The sequence below is a fragment of the Alligator sinensis genome, unplaced genomic scaffold (genome assembly GCF_000455745.1).
Source record: "Alligator sinensis unplaced genomic scaffold, ASM45574v1 scaffold768_5, whole genome shotgun sequence".
Lineage (NCBI taxonomy): Eukaryota > Metazoa > Chordata > Crocodylia > Alligatoridae > Alligator > Alligator sinensis.
In genome coordinates, this window is record NW_005841991.1 from 1,896,505 (window position 1) to 1,915,901 (window position 19,397).

The following is a 19,397-nucleotide window of genomic DNA, read 5'->3' on the forward strand; positions in this document are numbered from 1 at the left end:
GATCCTGCCCATCAGTTCCCTGAGTGAGTCAAAGTCTGCTTTTCTGAAGTCCAGGGTCCTTACTGTGCTGCTCTCTCCTTCCTTCCCTTCTTCAGGATCACGAACTCAGTCATCTCATGGTTGCTGCTGCCCAAGTGGATTGCCAGCCACTGTTACATTGCCCTCCAGTTCTTCCCTATTTGTGAGAAGCAGGTCGAGAAAGAGCATGGCCCCTAGTTGGCCTCTCCAACACTTGTAGCAGCAAGTTGTCCCCAACACTTTCCAAAAATTTCCTGGATTGCCTCTGCACTACTATAAGGCCCTCCCAGCAAATATCACGGTGACTGAGATTCCCCATGAGAACCAGGGCCTGTGATTGGGAAACTTCTGCTAGACGTTTGCAGAAAGCATCATCCACCTCATTCTCTTGGTCTGTTGGTCCATAGCACACACCTCACCATGACACCCTTGTGGCTCCCTCCCCTTATCCCAACCCAAAGACTTTCAACAGGCCCATCTCTAGTTTCATCCTGGCACATTCATTATATGAAGCACAACCCCTTCCTCCTCTTCTCCCCTGCCTTTCCTTCCTGAACAGTTTATTCCCATCCATAACAGAACTCCAGCCATGTGAGCTATCCCACCAAAACTCTGCTGTGATTGGAATAACAGAGTTCCATGACTATGGAGGACTTCCAATTCTTCCTGCTCGTTTCCCAGAATCTGTGCATTCATGTATAGATACTCGAGGTAACTAGCCGATTGCCCTACTTTTTCAGAAAGAATGAGATAGCCTCCCTTGTTGCATCCTTCTGCATGTGTTTCCTCCTGGTCACCCACTTCCCCACCTTACCTCAGGGTTTTGTTCTCCATCCCATGGTGAAACTTAAACCCCTCCTCACTAGGTTAGCAAGCCTGTCTGCAAAGATGCTCTTCCCTCTTTGTAAGGTGGATCCCATCTCTTCCCAGCAATCCTTCTTGAAACAACATCCCATGGTCAAAGTAGTACAATCCCTATTTTCTTTTGCATTAGGATGTTTTTTCTTCTGTGGCTACTTTGCATTTCAGAATTTGTTACCCATCTGAAGCAGATTTTCCCATTCCTTTCACTGCATGGTGGGCAGCGAAGACTCCACATATGATACATCTGTTAAAATTCCATTTAAACAACCTCATAGCCAGTTGATCTCCAAACACTGTGTATGTCCATATACAAATTAGTACCCATGAAGACTAAGCATGCACTACACTTGTCTGTAGCATATTATCACAGAGCTGTCTTTTAGTAAATGTATAACAACATTTTTATGTAACAGATGGATTCCCCCTAATAGCACCCCAGTACTCAAGCTTCCTGTCCTCCTTGCACTCCTGGTCCTGAAGAACACCCCATATTATGTCAGTGACCAATCTGCCTTATGAGCTTATGCTTAGTAATTGGCACAATCTCTCACAATTAATAGTTACCACATTTACATGTGCATGAACATACCCCCATCTTTTCCCAAAAAAATCAGCCCTCCCAAATTGGTATGTATGTTGTAAGCTAGGAAACAGGGGTGTAGGTTGTAGCCGTGCTGCTCTAACGACATAGGCAGACAAGGTTCTTTGGGTGAATCTGATATCTTTTATTAAACCAACTTAAATAGTTGGGAAAAAAATTTTAAGCAAGTATAACTATTTCAAAAACCCTTCATTGGGCTGAGGAAGTTTCAGCAGTTGGTATGTGCTCTTCCTGGATGGAATAAAAAATTAAGTTGGTCTAATAAAGGATATTAGATTCACCCAAAAAACCTTGTCTGCCTTAATCAAAGAAAATAATTTTATACCAGAGCTCAAGCATATAATGGCTGCCATGGACTGTGCTTCTCTCCCAGCCCAGGAGGAAGAGATGGAGTACAGCCTTTGGCCACATCAAGACAAGCGTGGCCGTGCAATATGTGGCGCTGCAGACATATCTGTGGCATCACATACTGCACATTCAGTTGTTCTCTGTGCTGCAAGGGAGAGGGGTGGAGCTGGGGGGTTGACCCCTGGATATCCAGAGGTCAAAAAAACCTGTATAGAAAAAGAGCAGAGTGGTACATGCGGGGACAGCGCACACTGCTCAAAACCAGAGCTTGGCTGACCGGAGCCACGTTCCAGCTGCCAGCCAGGCTCTAAGCGGCAGGATCACTGCTACAGCACCCCGGGAGGCCCTCAGGACCCCAGGTAAGGCTGCTGGGGCCAGCCCAGTGCTGGCCCCAGCACCTGGGGTAACCTGCTGTGCGCTAGAGGGAATGTGACACAGCTATTCCCCAGGCACAACTAGCCATGGCACAAGGTGTGTCGCAGCTAATTGTCCCCAGGGAACCAAACATCTACACTTGTGTGTATGCAGCCTTTAAGTTCACAGCAGCTGACCAGTAGAACTGTAGTTCTGAACTTGCAGCTAGAGACTGAATAATGCTGAGGAGTAGGCTCTGCCTCTCCTGTCTGCGGCCAGCTTTCAGCCATGCTGACCTTATGCTGGGTCACTTAAGAAAAAGATTTTTCCAGATTCTTCTCTTTTCCTTCCCAAAACAAAGTGTGTATATTATTTGGAAGTGGGTGGGGGGGAAGAGTGGTATGTGAATAAATATGGTCTCTCTCTCAGGTGGATAAGTCTAAAACATAACTATTTCAAAAGTGAGGAAAGTATTCAGGTCAAAAGACATTTCATAAATAAATAAATAAAACTTTTAAACAGTTAGCATGTTGCTGTCACTATAAATAAGAATACTGTTTGGTAATAAATAAATAAATAAAATAAAACAGCTCCAAGAAGATAAACAAGACAACACAGAGCACAAACTTATGATGTTTATTTTTGACAATGCGATTGAAAAAAAAAAAAAATTGTGTTTAGGCATAATAAACAATTCCTAATGCAAACAAGGTGACAGATTATGAATGGTGTATGGCCTACAGAATATAAGGAAGACCAGATCTGGTAAGGCTGAACTTTTAATTAAAGTACTTTTTCCCCCCAATTATGCTTAAAAACAATAATTATTAATTGCAACTATAAAAATAAGTCTGTGTTAGCAGAACTTTACTGTCATCAGCTTTAGCCCGTCCTGTTGTATAAGTCATATTTGCCAAAATCCATAATCAGCAAATCTTGTAAAACAGGTTTCCTTGACCTTGATGCTGAAAAGGTTCCCAAACCTAATTTCCGAACCTTAATTAAGTTGCATTTTCTTGCCCTACAGACCTTTGTTAAGGTAATGTAACTTTCATTTAAAGTAAAAAGTATTGTTATATACCCTGAAGTAAATCTATTCAGTTCTTACAGTGGCATCCAAACACTGAAGCTCACTAAAATTATAACAGACATAGTAATAAAGGAAGTTACCAGACTACAGCAGATGTCCCCATCATAAGCAATTAATGTTCAGATTTCTCCTCTTTGTTAGGCTCAGCCTAGCCATGGTAAAAAGAATTTCTTATCGTGTATATATTTATATTTAAGCATTTCATTGAAACTGACAATTGTCATTTTTTTTAAAGGATTTTTTAAAGTCCATTCCTCTTGCTTCTCCACTAATATAAGATGCAGGATTAATTTCTCTTCATTTATCCAGTCAGATAATTTTTTCCTATCAGCTTTTAATATCTGAGCGTTCTAGAGGCCTACTGTCGAATCTTCCCAGTTCTTCAGTTCCTTAAATACTTGGCTCTACAACAGGCACACATGCCTGGAGTGGACTATGTGCCCATCTAGCTATTATTCACAGGAATAAAGATAAGCTCACATATGAATAAGTTTACATGTGAAACAGGAAAACATATCTTGACTTACTCCCCCAAATTCTTTTCTCCTAGTCCTAAATTAAGTAGACCCTCATACTGCAGTTTTTTCTTGCTTGCACTTCACTGAAGGCATGGCTTTTACTCATCAGTCACAGCAGGCAGGGAGTTTCCATATCCTAGTAGACAAAGATAGTTTGAGGTCCTTCCCAAATAGCTTTTTGCAGAGGTCCACTCTGCTAAACCTCAAGTGATTACCACACCAGAAACCAATCTAGAAACCACTTCCAACTACATACTATCTGCTTCAAGCATCAGACTGCAGACAGAGAAACTGCACAGAAGAGAGAGAAGTCCGGGGGGGAACCCTTTAACACATTGCTTTGGATTGCAATAGTATATTAGGAGCTGATATGCAAGTGTCCAGAAAAAACAAAAGGACTCTTGCAGGAGATGGGGGAGTACAGGGGAAATTGAATTGATCCCTTAGCTATAAAAAGCCAAAGAGATTTTCTGAATGGTTTTGTTCAGTGAAAATAATAGGCTAATGCCATTTTCCTTCCCTTTTTTGCATCTGCTTAATGATGCAAAGCCTCTAAACAGGACACATGAGGCTTAGAGAAGATCAGCAAGATAAAAATGCTGCTGTTCCAACTGGAGGTCACTTTGGGCTGGAACTTGTGATGAGTTCTCAGAGTTTAACTGCTACCAGAAGAGCCATTGTCATGGAGTGGAGTAGAGGCAGCTACAGATTTAAACAGAACTGCCATTAAAAATGAAAGGATCAAATTCAAGTCCCACTGCAGGACTAGGTCCTTTACTTAAGGAAAGGCCACTGGGCAAGAAAACATGAGCTAGTCCATGACTGGTGCTTGAAGACAGCCTCGACCAGCCTCTTCAGCTGAATAGGACTCAAGCAGTGCTAAGCATCGGAGCTGAGCTGGGTAGCCAGGTGAAGGTTAAAAAGATGTCCTGCATCCACAAGGATGAGTTCAGCCCAGGTAAGTATGGGAAGAGCACAGTCCAGCCAAGTATTAGAGAGAAAGCCACCAAACTGGTCTTCTATTTTGGGGAAGAGTGGGGCAGAGAGAAGCAGGCACCAACCCAAAAACTCAAGAGCTGCAGGCTGTCCCTGAAGGGAAGGTAACCTACATACTACATCTCAAACACTCTTCCTGGATGGCTAAAAGTGTTTTCTAAGAGCAAGCAGCCAGCAGACTGTGGCTTTGCAGTATATCTTGAAGCTCAAAGGTCTCTAGAAACTAGAGATGAAGCACTTTAAGCCAGGCAGTTGAGAGGAACTAAGGAACAGAAAGTACATACAGTCCTTTATCCCCTCAGGGTGAGGGCACAAGGAGGCGTGACACTACAGTATACTACACTTGATCTGAGCCTTCAAGAGGTTGAGAAGCAAATAGTGAATAGTGCCAAGGCCAAAAAGCCCTGGTCAAAGCTCAGGACAAGACACACCCACCAGTGAAGAGGTGGATATGGACAGTTACTCAGAGGAAACTAAATATTTCAATTGAAGTATAGTATTAGGTAAAAAGTAAGTTCTGAATTGCAGTTCCTATTTACCATAGGCTCAAACATCTATCTACCTCCCACCCCTTGCCTCAAGGCAGTAGTGCTCAACTCCTAGCCCATCAACCAGATACAGCCCTCTGGCACCTTGTCATCAGGCCCATAGGGCTCTCCATGGGTCCAATGCATAGGGCCCAATCCTAAGGCATAAAGATGGCGTGGGGCCCTGAAGCCTGATCCCCACACAGAACCAGGCACAGGCAGGAAAAAGTCCTGGTGCCCCGATCTTGACACAAGGAGCCTGGTAGAAGCAGCATAGAGTCTCAGGGCCCCGAGCCCAGCATGTGGGAGGAGGGAATGGGGGCAGGAGTAGTGTAGGGTCCTCAGACTCTGATCTCACCACATGGGACCCAGCAGGGTAAATGTGATCTGGGTCCAGACATCTGGGTGCCTACCAGCCTGCACCACTCATCTGCCCCCTGGGGCCGCTCATTTGACCACGGACCGAAGGCATATTATTAATGACCCAAGTCAGTTAAGGGCACTACCACCTTTACAAGAAAATAGAAGTATATACAGGTGGTCTTTCTTATAGATTACTGCATGCCTGTTTCTAGTGATTTCTATCTTTGAAGTGGAGTTTGATTTGGAGACACTGAGAACTGGAGAGGAGAAACAGCTGCCACCTTGAAGCTCTCTGTCCCTTTGACTGAGTCCTTCAATAAAATACTAGATTAAAAATGACAGTGGAAAAAAAGGGAAGTGTTAACTTAGTTGACTGACAATGCTAGTAATACGAAACCAGAATGGGATATCATCAGACAAATATCTACAAATTACTGTAACAGGATGTGATTTCTGTGCTTTAAACCTGCTTCTTAAATATTTCAAAGTTGGATACTGAAAAAGAACTATGAAAAACACAAAATATTATAAAATATATGAAACTACTCATCGTACCTGCATGGGGATGTCATTTGAAAGTTTATTAAACAAAAAGCTGCATCAGAAAGTAATGACCGAGAGTCTTAAAGTAGTTAAAGATATCTTGATGAAGATATCTTTTGCAAGGTTCATTTGCAGAACTCTGAAGAGTCTACAGCCAACTGCTTCTGCAATCAGTGTACCTGAATCAAAACACTTATCAGGGTGCAAAAATGGCCAAGGTAAATTCTCAAAAAAAATTGAATTTAACAGTACATGTCCACTTGTGGCTGCAAAACTCTTAGGTCCAAGTTTCAAAGACAGCAACATTACCAATGATAGTACTGTTAAAACGTATGACTATACAAACACCACACTTAAGAGCAGATGTTGGGAAACATCAAATTTTCAAATGCTGCACAATACAGAACTTCTTCAGGTACTTGGTCCAGGACTACAACCTGAGAATTTGGCAGGCATACAAGGTGGCAATATGGTCTTTGTACAACATAACCTCCAATTCCTCTTGCTTCCCATCTACCCCCATTTGCAGCATGTGAAAGAAACTGGCCAATATACAAATATATTGCATGCCTGCCTTAAATGGGGAACAGCAGATCTTAAAACGTACCCAAATCAAATACTTTCTAGAGATTAAGAAGGTCTTAAATTCATCCAAAATAAAGCTTTTTTTGTATTTTTCAAAATACCACATAACTGGACTCCACTTCTAGGGACCAACACACAGAATCAGCCCTTTAAGAACCTGTTCTTCTGCCATCTGAATACTAAAGCTTATTACAAAAGAGGTATATAGACCAACAAAAAATATATTTGGATTCTGACAGAAGATACTGGGAACCTATGACCTATAGCAGTGCTCAATCTTTTGGCCCCATGGTCTGGATAAGTGGTGCAGAAATTTGGCAGCAGGGGAGTAGCAATTAACACTACCCCTGTTCCCCCAGCAAAGTTTCAGACCTAGGGAGAGCCCCACAGCCTGGACTGCATGGCTTCATGGTCTGGATCTGGCCTGCAAACTGGGAGTTGAGTAACTCTGATCTATGGCCATTTTTACATACTCACACCTCACTGGACTGGAGAATGTAAATTATCTCCTCTCCACTTTGAACACTCAAAGATCAGACTTAGTAGAGTAAAAAGGGAGGTACTGAAATTACTTACTAGGTTATACTTAAATAATGCTGCCGATACAAATCTTGGCTTCTTCTGAATGGCAATGGCAAAACATTATCACTGATTTAAAAAGAACCAATGCTTGGGGACCCAAGCACACAAGATTCCCCCATTATCAGTATTTATATTAGTGTAACCCTGAAGCAGGAATAAGGCTTGTGTTAGGTGCTGTATAGACCTAAAATACAACACATCTTAATCACATACAAGGCAATAAAAGAATTCTTGCTTTTCTAACTTTTTTTCCCTATTTATTGCTCAATAAAATACTTTGGCCTAGATTCTACTTCACCTACCAAATGTAGGACTTTTACTTCACCTACCAGATATAAGATTGGGGGATGGCAACCAAAGCCCTGAGGTAAGTGATGAAGCGGGAGACCTGCAGGAAGAACAAGCAGGAGGGGGAATGGGGAGGTGCTCTCATACTTCCTGAGAAATCAGGGCAATCAACTAGTTACGTCAAGTGCCCGTACACAAATGTGTGGAGCCTGGGAAACAAGCGTGAAGCACTGGAAGTCATTGCACAATCACAAAACTATGAGGTGACTGGAATAACAGACTTGGTTGGATAGCTTGCATGACTAGAGCACTGTCATGGATGGGTACAAACTGTTCAGGAAGGACAGGCAGGGGAGAAGGAGGAAGAGTTGCACTTTATGTAAAAGAGCCATATGATTGCTTAGAGCTCCAGTATGAAACTGAAGATAAGCTTGCTGGGGGTCTCTGGGTTAGGTTCAGAGGAGAGAGCAACAAGGGTGATATTGTGGTGGGGGTCTGCTATAGACCATCAGAACAAGAGGAAGTGCTGGAGGAGGCTTTCTTCAAACAGGTAGTGGAAGTTTCCTGATCACAGGCCCTGGTCCTCATGGGGGACTTCAATCACCCTGACATCTGCTGGGAGAGCAATACAGCAATGCACAGGCAATCCAGAAAGTTTTTGGAGGGTGTTGGGGACAACTTCCTGGTGCAAGTGCTGGAGCAGCCAACTAGGAACCATGCTCTTCTTGACCTGCTACTCACAAACAGGGAAGAATTGGTGGGGAATGTACTAGTAGATGCCAACTTGGGCAGTGGTGACCATGAGATGATTGAGTTCAGGATCCTGCAGAAAGGAAGGATGGAAAGCAGCAGAGCAGGGACCCTGGACTTCAGAAAAGCAGACTTTGATTCAACTCAGGGAAATCACAGGCAGGAAGCCAGTCTGAGGAGGAGAGGAGTCCAGGAGAGCTGGCTATACTTCAAAGAAGTCTTACTGAGAGTGCAGGAACAAACCATCCCGATGCACAGGAAGACTAGCAAGTATGGCAGAAGACCAGCTTGGTTTAGCAGGGAACTCTTCAGTCAACTAAATCACAAAAAGGTAGCTTGTAAGAAGCAGAAACTTGGACCAATAACTAGGGAACATTTCTTGGGTATGCAGGGATAAAGTCAGGAATGTCAAAGTGCAGTTGGAATTGCAGCTAGCAAGTGATGTGAAGGGAAACAAGAAGGGTTTCTACAAGAATGTCGGTAGCAAGAAAAAGTGTGGGTCCATTACTGAATGAGGAAGGCAAACTTGTGACAGAGGATGCAGAAAAGCTCAAGGGCGCAATGCCTTTTTTGCCTCTGTCTTAACAGGCAAGGTCAGCTCCCAGACTGCTGCACTGAGCAGCACAATTCAGGGTGGAGGTGAGCAGCCCTCAGTGGTAAAAGAATATGTTAGGGACTCCCTAAAAAAAATTGGATGCGTACAAGTCCATAGGACTGGATGGATGCCCCGGAGGATCCTGAGGGAGTTGGCTGATGTAATTACAGAACCATTGGCCATCATCTTTGAAAACTTATGGCAATCAGGAGAGGTCCCAGATGACTGGAAAAGGGCAAACATAGTGCCCATATTTAAGAAAGAGAAAAAGGAGGATCCAGGGAATGACAGACCAGTCAGCTTCACCTCAGTCCCTGGAAAAGTCACGGAGCAGATCCTCAACGAATCCATTTCTAAGCACTTGGATGACAAGAAGGTGATTAAAAACAGCAAGCGTGGATTCACCAAGAGCAAGTCAGGCCTGACCAACCTGATTGCCTTCTATGATTAGATGACTGGCTCGGTGGATGTGGGGAGACCGACAGATGTGGTATACCTTGATTTTAGCAAGGCTTTTGATACGGTCTCCCACAAAATTCTCACAGGCAAGCTAAGGAAATATGGGCCGAATGAACAGACTATATGGTAGACAGAAAACTGGCTGCAATATCGGGCTCAGAGGGTAGTAATCAATGGCTCAATGTCTATTTAGCAGCTGGTGTCAAGTTGAGTACCCCAGGGGTCAGTCCTAGGGCTGGTTTTGTTCAATATCTTCATCAGTGACCTGGGATATGGGATGGAGTGCACCCTCAGCAAGTTTGCAGATGACACCAAGCTGGGAGAGTAGCAGATACACTGGAGGGTAGGGAAAGGATTCAGAGTGACCCTAAACAAATTGGAGGATTGGACCAAAAAGAATGTCATGAGGTTCAATAAGGACAGGTGCAAATTCCTGCACTTAGGATGGAACAATCCCATGTACCAGCGCAGGCTGCAGGCTGACTGGCTGGGCAGCAGCTGTGCAGAAAAGGACCTGGGGGTTACAGTGGACAATAAACTGAATATTAGCCAGCAGTATGTTCTTGTTGTCAAGAAGGTTAATGGCATACTAGACTGCCCTAGTAGATGTGTTGCCAGTAGGTCAAGGGAAGTGATTATTCCCCTCTATTCAGCACTGGTGAGGCCACATCTGGTGTAATGTGTTCAAGTTTTGGCCCCCACTACAGAAACGATGCAGACAAATTGGGGAGAGTCCAGTGAAGGGCAACAAAACAGCGAGGGGGCTGGGGAACATAACTTATGAGGAAAGACTGAGGGAACTGGCCTTATTTAGTCTAGAGAAGAGGAGACTAAGAGGGGATTCAACAGCAGCCTTCAACTACCTGAAGGGGGGTTAAAAAGAGGATAGAGCTAAACTGTTCTCAGTGGTGGCAGATTAGAGAACAAGAAGCAAGAGTCTCAAGTTGCAGCAAGGGAAGTTTAGGTTAGATATTAGGAAGAATTTTATCACTAGGAAGGTAGTAAAATAGTGGACCAGGTTATCTAGAAAGGTGGTAGAAGCTCCATCCTTGGAGGTTTTCAAAACCAGGCTAGACTAAGCTTTGGCTGGGATGATATAGTTGGGGATGGTCCTGCTCTGAACAGAGGGTTGGACTAGATGACTTCCTGAAGTCCCTTCCAACTCTAACTTTCTATGTTTCTATGACTTAGCAATCACTTGCTCCCCCAAAATACACATCTAAATCCAGGGAACAATCCTGTTCCAAATAGGGATGCATATATCCCTCCCATTCTTTCAGCAGAAAGTCTTGCCTGCCTCCAGAAATCAATTGCATTTAGTCCTGAAGTGGTGCACAGTACCACCATTTTTCAATAAGCAGCCTTATGTGGCTGTCATATTAGGATTCAGCTCACACAGAGGAAAAACATCTCCCTGAACTTTCATTATACCAGGAGTCAGAAAGGAGACATCTACAGGAATCGGTACATCTAACTCAGAACTGCACTCAATGTAAAGCAAAGAACTACTCGGAGGAGGACCCCTCACTCACCTTTTCCCCTAATATCCTAATGCTTACAACAGTTGTGGGAAGTGCCTTTATCATTAGACATCTGGGCAGAAGTATGGCATGTCCTCCTTCAGCAAGCTACCAACATCATCCCAAGCTGCTTATTCAGCTTGGCATTTCTTATATCCAAGAAATCAAGAATTTATGCAGAATCTGTGAGCTTCTTGAATAAAACTGAACTGCAGCAGAACTGAGGTGAAATTAAGCACCTATGCAGCCATTTTGGCTTACTTCTACGCATGTACAGTAAATCAAGCCCATTTGCCAAGGACTCTTTTAAGGAAAATGGATGCACATAATTAATCTAGTCGTTTTACTAGTTTTGTGACTGCTATGTGAGATGGAACAGGATTTCTCTTAGTAACATTGGTACCTAGAAGCCATGTATTTATTACAGATGTCTTTGAGCTGGAATAGGATCTGGGCCAAATTTGTCTTCAGAATAGTAACCCAAGACCTCCTTTAACATGCCTCTATTTTCCTTATTCTGCTTGCTTGATATAATATTGTTATTAGCATATTATACCTGGATGTAAGCTAGTTAGTCCTTTGGGTAATTCCCCTCCCACATTTTATAGTGGTCCTATATAAAACTTAACAACTTAAATGCTATTTTCTACATTTAAAATATGATAAAGCATGCATAATTTTGTCTGTATTTCATAATCAACTTTGACAACAGGAACTTAAAATCGGTGGACCAATAATCCCATCAATATTATTCAACATACACTTCAGCTAAATCACCCTGAAATGGTATGTTACAGTTCCATACCCTTTTATTGTGGACATAAATAGCCTCTGGTCATAAATAGCTGTTATCTTTTAATTTATTCAACTTCTTCTATTATCAAAACTAGATGAAAATTAAAGTTATACAATTCTATATATTCCCAGAAATGTATAGTTTTCTTATAACTATGAAAATTATGAACAAATGTTTTAAAAAGCCACTAACAAGAGTGACATAGTTAAGGATTTAAAAATTCAAGAAATGCTGAAGTCCAAGTTGCACATACAACATTTTAAACAATCACTATCTGTAATACACAGTTCTTCCACAATTATACCTTAATATACATAAGTAATAAACTGCTACATCATACTGTCTGCATTCCTTAACATTATTTTTAGAACAAGAAGAAAAATAAAGAAGTTTTCTATTAAGCACAACACAGAACAATACTAAAGTTGGTAGGCATAGGTAACCCACTTACATTTTCAGTTCAATTAACTTTGCAAACAATTATTCCTGCAAAAATATGCTTTGTTACTGCATCCAAAAATAATTTTTAATACTGTTGTTTAGATTTATATCCCATCCTACCCAGAAAGGTTCAGGGCAGCTTCACCAATGAAGTCACTGGAAAGTTTGCCATTTACTTCACAGTAATAAGAACAGGCCCTAAAAAGTTAAGACATACTAAAATTACCTTCTCTAAAGGTAAGCCAATTACAACATTCCATATAGTCATAGAAATTAAATTACACTAAGTAAAACTGAAAAAATACTTTTGAATGATTAATTATGGAGCCTAGACTGAATGTAAGGGAGGGGAGTTATAACATGCAAAATGTTTTGACTAGATAACATTAAACATGCTATCTCATACTGCTCGAGAGCTCCATAGGAACGAACCTTTGTTGTGTAGACCTCTGGAAACATGAAGCTTTTAACTTGCTAAATGTACAATGAAGTAAGCCATTTTACAAATTTCTGCAAACTTTCTCACTTCACAACTAAATTAAGTATGCATTTAGGAGTACACTCCATTAAGTTAGCAAGAAACCTCTACAAAAAGGAGCTTCATATTTGCAGAAGAATATCTTCCAAGAGGTCAGAAACAAAATCAGTTGATAAGAGCACCCTGGCAACAAATTTCTACACCTAATGACATTACTTTTCTATTCACTAAAGGCGGCACCGATTTTTACAGGATTAAAAAAAATGTAAGAATTGACTTCCCCTAATTTATTTTTGTTTTCAAAAAACTTTCAAAAAATAATTTAGCTGTAGATAAAGACCAAGTCTGTAATATTTCGCCCAAAGGGTAAACCGTTTCAGAAAGTCAAGCACCTACAGGCAGGCACAGGATGGAAACATTGAAGTCATATCTAGGTACTTGGAACATATAAGCTCAAAATGAGAACTAGTTTTCATTTAAACAGCTGAAGTAACAAGGACTACATTGTTACTGTTTGATTTTTGGCCCCCATACCCTCCATTTTTTGTTGCTGCTGTTTGTATTCTGGACTTCATGTAAATCCAAAAATTTTCTAAACATGGTCTTGCTTTGTGGAAAGCTCAGGCAAAAGTGGAAACGTTTGAATTAATAAGCATGAAAGTACCCCTTTTTCCATATATTTCCTTATTAAGTGTTTGTTCTTGAATAACTGAAACAGTGAAATAATGATATTCATTACAAAATCAGCTAAGTTTGAAGTTCAATATATTTTTTAATTCTGTATTTCAAGCAAGGTATTTCAATGTAGAAGTATTTTTTGTTCATTTCTTTCCAGCACATTTGCTCCCATTATCTCAAAATGCAGGTGAAATGCCAATGTGGCTTAACAGCATTTCTAAATGTAGACAGACCTTTATCCTTTAAAAAAAAAAACAAAAAAAAAAAACCAAACTGGTGCTAATGTAATACTAAGGCTGAGAAAGGCTGCTATGTTTGCATATCAGTTTTCTGTAAGCTGGGCATTAAACAATATGGACTAATCAGCTTACTCTGACATCATTAAAACAAAAAGACCAGCCATTTAACTAAAGCCACTTTGCTGACTCTCCTGAAATCTCAGCATACAAAGCAAGTTTTAAAGTTTATTTTAATTCTACTTAAACTTGAAATCATTTTCCTCCTTCAGTGGAGAAGAGATGCAATTATTATCTTCTGATTACTTCCCTAGGATTATAATTTGGTTGTTTCCCATTCCACTGAATGTCAAACATATATACACGTGTACTTAGGTGATTCAACACTGATTAAAGAAACATTAAATAGCAGGGATCGCTGGCCCCTATTTTATGTGGACAAATGGGCCCTCAGAGCAACAGCTGCCGTCTTCCAAAAAAAATAAAAATAAATTACACCATCATGTAGAAAAGCAATAAATCACTGCTTATGCCATTTATCTCCTGTGACTCCATACCACATGGTCCAAAAGGTAGAAGCAAAGCATGGAAAATGAACCATGAGACATAAGCAGAGAAGCCTGCTTTATCCAACTGCTTGCAGTTCTGACCCTTTTCCATATTGTGACCCTCCCATTCTACAAGAGAAAAGTTTTCAGAGCCCTATAGCCATATAGATATAAAAACAAAGAATCATGCCTTTCCCTAAACACTGTCATACTACAAAGAGCCCAACTGGACTGTCTGATTAAGATCAGCGAAGACAGAAATTTAGAAGAAAGTATTACTGAAGACAGAAAAGGAGGGAGTCTGAGCATTGAGCAATTGGCAGACAGGGAGATCTCTCAGTTATTATGGGCCTAATACAGAGATGAACCCAAAAACTCTACAGAGAACAGACCTATACTTGTGAAAAAGAAAAACTACTCCTGTCTGTAACATCTAACACACCCTATTATTTCAGCTGAAGAGATAACTAGTAGGAAGGGTTTTTGTGGCAGTGCACCTTTGGGTGCTTGCCAATTTAAGGGCTGAAGCAGGCAGCCGGCAGTGCCTGATTAGGATGGCCATTTTCAAACATAGGCCAGACAGGCAGCGCCAGCCAAGGGAGCAGCACTATCCAGCTCCCTTATGGGATAGAACATCCTGGAGGTAAGAGCAGGAGCTAGGGGGATGGCTTGGAGGCTCCTGGTCCTGGGTAGGACCTAAAACTGCACTCTGACAGGGTAAGGAGGCCTGGTGGGGCTCCTTGTGGTGGGGGAGCCCCCAAGAAGTGCCAGGACCGTGAACCTCCTTGGTGGAAGGTGGGTTGGGGCGCCTTAACTCCAGCCCCACCATCTGGAGGGTAATAGTGCGAGCAGGGGAAGCAAGGGGGGCCAGGTGTGTTATTAGTGAGAAACCTGAGCCCAGCAGGGATGTGAGATCCCAGAAGGGGTAGCTTGTGGAGCATAGTGTGAGGGCCCACTCAGAGTAGGGTGCAGTAGGGGGTGCCTGAAGGACTGAGTGTGTTGGGGTGCAGAGTAGGGCTGCGAGAGTAGTTTGAAGGACTGCACCAGAGGCGTACCGAGTAGGGCTGCAAAAGCGGCTTGAAGGACAGTACATGGGCCAGCCTCAGTAGTGTGAGCATGAGAGCAGTTGCCTGGTGAGGGGTTTGGGGCAGAATCAGCCCTGGGTTTGGCACAAGGCTAGGCCACGTAGAGTAGGGGAACTCGTGGGAACTGAAGGACTGTGCGCTATGGCCAGAGTGCAAACAGCGAAGCCTGATGGCCCAAGAGGGGCTGCTCAAGAGGAGCAAGGGCAGTAGAGTATGGCCCAGTAATAGGCGGTATGCCAGAGGACCCTGTGAGAGTGGGGTGCAGAGTGAATGTGAGAATGAATGGAACCCAACCTATGGACTGAGTTTGCTCTGGTCTCAGACGAGGGACCAATCATAATCAGGATGCCACGAAGCATGGGCCCTGGTATAGGGAGGGTCGGAGCCATGGATAGCACCCCCTGGCATCAGGGCAAGGAATGGGCAGCCTCCCACTTAATAAATCTAGTTAACAATCAAGTCGTGGCAGGTGAGTCAGGGCAGACTGCCCTAGGCAGGTGGGTGGGCTGCTTTGGGATGCAGCCTTGAGTTTGCCCCCTGTCAGTTTTATTTAAAGATCAGAGAGGACCCTGGGAAAAGCCACTGGCTTGAACCTAGTTCTCAGAGGAAAGGCTGCTGAAATGCCTCTTTTGTTACATGGGTGTTGGTTGTAGCAGTGTTGGTCTCTAAGGATGTATGCAGACAGTGTTTTTTGGTTAAATGTGGTATATTTTATTAGACCAACTAAATAGTTGGAAAACTTGCAAAAACATTTTTTCCAACTATTTGGTTGGTCTAATAAAAGAGATCACATTTACCCAAAGAAACTTGTCTTTTGTTACTTGGATCATAAAGAGAACAAACCAGCTTTAACTGTCACAACCCTTAAGACAATGTGACATTGCTCAAGAGCCTGCAAGTAGGTCCTGTCTTTCATCAGACATATTTTTAAGCAGGGGGAGAGCAAGTGAAATCAATGAATGAGTTTACCACATCCTGTAATAAATGTCTGAAATTCAGGTAAACCAGGAAAATTTGTTTTCCCATTTTGCTTGAAGTCAATCAAGACCTTTATGAATAAGGGCAAAAATAACCAAATCCTCCAGGCTCTTCAGGATAGTTTCTCAGAGAAATCATAAGAACTTGGTCTTTGTAATAGAAGAGACAAGGACAGAGGAAACTGAAACTTTAACTCCAAAGCTGGTAGAATGAGACTTGTGTGTGAAGCAAGTGCTAAACTCAATGACATTCTGGTAGAGCACAGACAATGAATAAGACCAGTACAGTATAGACGTCACAGATTTCATAGATATTAGCGGCTGGAAGGGACCTCATGAAATCATCGGGTCCAGCCCCCCCAGCCATAGGTGGGAAGTCAGCTGGGATCAAGTGACCCCAGCAAGAAATATATCCACCTGTTTTTTTTTTAAAGAGTCCAGAGTAGGTGCTTGTACCACCTCTGGGGGGGAGTTTGTTCCAGACCCTAAACACAAGCACTGTAAAGAACATTTTTCTTATGGCTAGAAGGTATGCATGTGTGTTCCCCATTTGTTATACCAAGACTTAGATACTTATATATCATACTAAAATACCATTTATTTCAGTTATGTTGAGTCTATCTAGGTATCAACTATCTTGGTAGTTGATATCTTCTACCAAGCAGAGACATAGGATTCTGACCATTTAAGATTCTTATTTCAAAGTCCCCGATGCGGTACTGATTATGTTAATTTTGATAAAATAAATGAGTCCAGAGAGTAAAGGTGTTAATGTGACCTTATTACTGTGCAATACTAAACAGTTAAACAAGGTTTGAAGTTGAGTACAGAGACCGCGGCCTATTTAGTTGCACAGTACCACTTCACATTAAAGAAAGGATTTCTATATCTTTATTAAGAAGTAAGGCAGAACAGTCAAAGCATTTAAAATGTGAAGCATTAATTAATGCCTTCGTTTTAATATTAACACCTATTCTCTTTATTTGTAGGGAGATTTTATGGGGAATAGGGAACAAACGCACTTCCATCTTCTAGATGGTAAACATGGTAACATGTTTTGAGAAAAAAAAAGAAAAAAAGTTGAGGTGGGTTGAAGTTGTTGCTGCTGCTACTGTCAAAGCCCAATCCTACATCCCTAGAGACAAGACAAGCACACACAAAAGGTAAGGAAAAGAAAAGGAACAGCAAAGACAGAAGTTGTAGCTTCTGTTTCTGATGCCGATTCTGACTTGCAGGCAAAAGACAGACCTAGCATACGGTCTTATCAGGATGCCAAGATCTGTCTAACTTGTATGAGCTTCTGGATGTTTCAGACATTGCTTTTAGCTGCCTTTTTGGTCACAGACCACAGAACCACATTGCAAGAGATGAAGCTAAGCCAGATGCTTGCAGAGAGAGAGAGAGAGAGAGAGAGAGAGAGAGAGAAAGTGAGTGCAAGAGAGTTCAAATAAGTTGGGGAAAGAAAAGGACAAACAAGGCAAGGATGACAACAAGAACTCAAGCCTCACATTCCATGCATTGTTTAGAACTTTGCCATTTCCATCATCACAGACTATGTCACATGAGTGTGTCCCTCTCCCTCAAGTCAGGACACCTCTCAGAATTTGGAGAACAAAGGACTAAAGGTCCAATAACACAGTGGCAGTAACAGCCACAACGGTAGAGTTGTCCCCTTTCGATTTACCAGTGCACCCAGATTCAATGGTAAATTATAATCCTCTGTGACAGGCTAGCCATATTTAAAGATCCCAAAAAAAGTGACTGGTGGAACAATCCAGTCTTTCATTATCTTGGTTACCGATTAGACTGAACTTCTAATACACCACACTTTTAGACTATTGATGTTTGGTCCCACACACTTATTTTCAGACATAAACAGAAAATAGCCTTTATGTTATATAAAAATGATTGGCTTCTTTCCACACACACATTTTCAAGAAAAGGTTTAAAAGATTTTACATGGTACCTCAGAACTGAGATGGCTGAAGTCTTTGTACCCAAAATCTAGAAAGTTAGGTTTGGACAGGACCTCAAAGCAGGACCACCTCCAACTACCTCATGCCAGCCAAGGCTTTGTTTACCTAGGTCTTAAAAATCTATAACGATGGAGATTCCACCACCCCTCTAGGCATTTAGGTAACTTGTTATAGTGCTTTACTACACTCCTTGTGAGTTTTTCCTGATATCTAACTCAAACTTCCCTTGTAGCAACTTAAGACAATTGCTCCTTGTTCTGTTCTCAGTCACCACTAAGCACAGTCTAGCTCCATCCTCTTTGGAACCATCCTTCAGGCAGTTGCCAACGCTGCTCTGTTGAATCCCCTCTGTCTTGTTTTCTAGATTAAATACACCCAGCTCCTTCAGCTTCACCATGTTTCCAAGCCCCCTAACCATTTTCATTGCCCTCCACTGAACTCTGCAATTTGTTTACATTCCTTCTGTAGTGGGGGGCCCAAAACTGGACACAGTGCTCCAGATGTGCCCTCACTGGGCATGTCCACACATGCAAGCATGTGCGCTTGCAGCAGCTCAAATAGAAACGGTGCAAATTTGAGTCGGGGCTTTTTGCCTCAGTGCATGTGCTCGGACATGCACTTTGTTGTAGAGCAAACCGTGCCACGTGGGACAAAATAAGCCTGCCTGGCTCCTCCCAGATCTGTAGCCAGGGGGAGCTAGAGCCTGGGGCCAGCACCTGTGCTGGCCCCATCAGTATAAAAAGCTGCCCTGTCCTGGTCCCAGCAGTATAAAAAAACTGCCTTGGCAAGTAGCTCAGGGCTACTAGCTCTCAGGAGCTTCTGGGCCCAGCCAATTGGTACCTGGGGACACTACCCCTTGTGCCAGCTGGACTGCTGAAGCAGCCCTAAGAGTTCCCTGCACCCTCTACCCACTGCAGCAGTTTGGCAGTGGGAGCTGTTGCCTGGCTGTGACCTGCTGTGCACCTGCCAGACTCAGATGAGGACTGCAGAGCCAGTAGTGGCATCTGCCCCTCTGGGCCAGCTGCCAGTGGACTGTGGTTGCAGTGCTGGCCTCTGTGTGGCACTACTGCCATGTGTGCCCCTGCCCAGCCATCTGGGCAGCTATCGCCCGGAAGATGTTCCAGGTGTGGTGGCCTGCTTTGAACTGTCAAAGCATGTCCTCCTGGCCCCAGTTGGCCAGG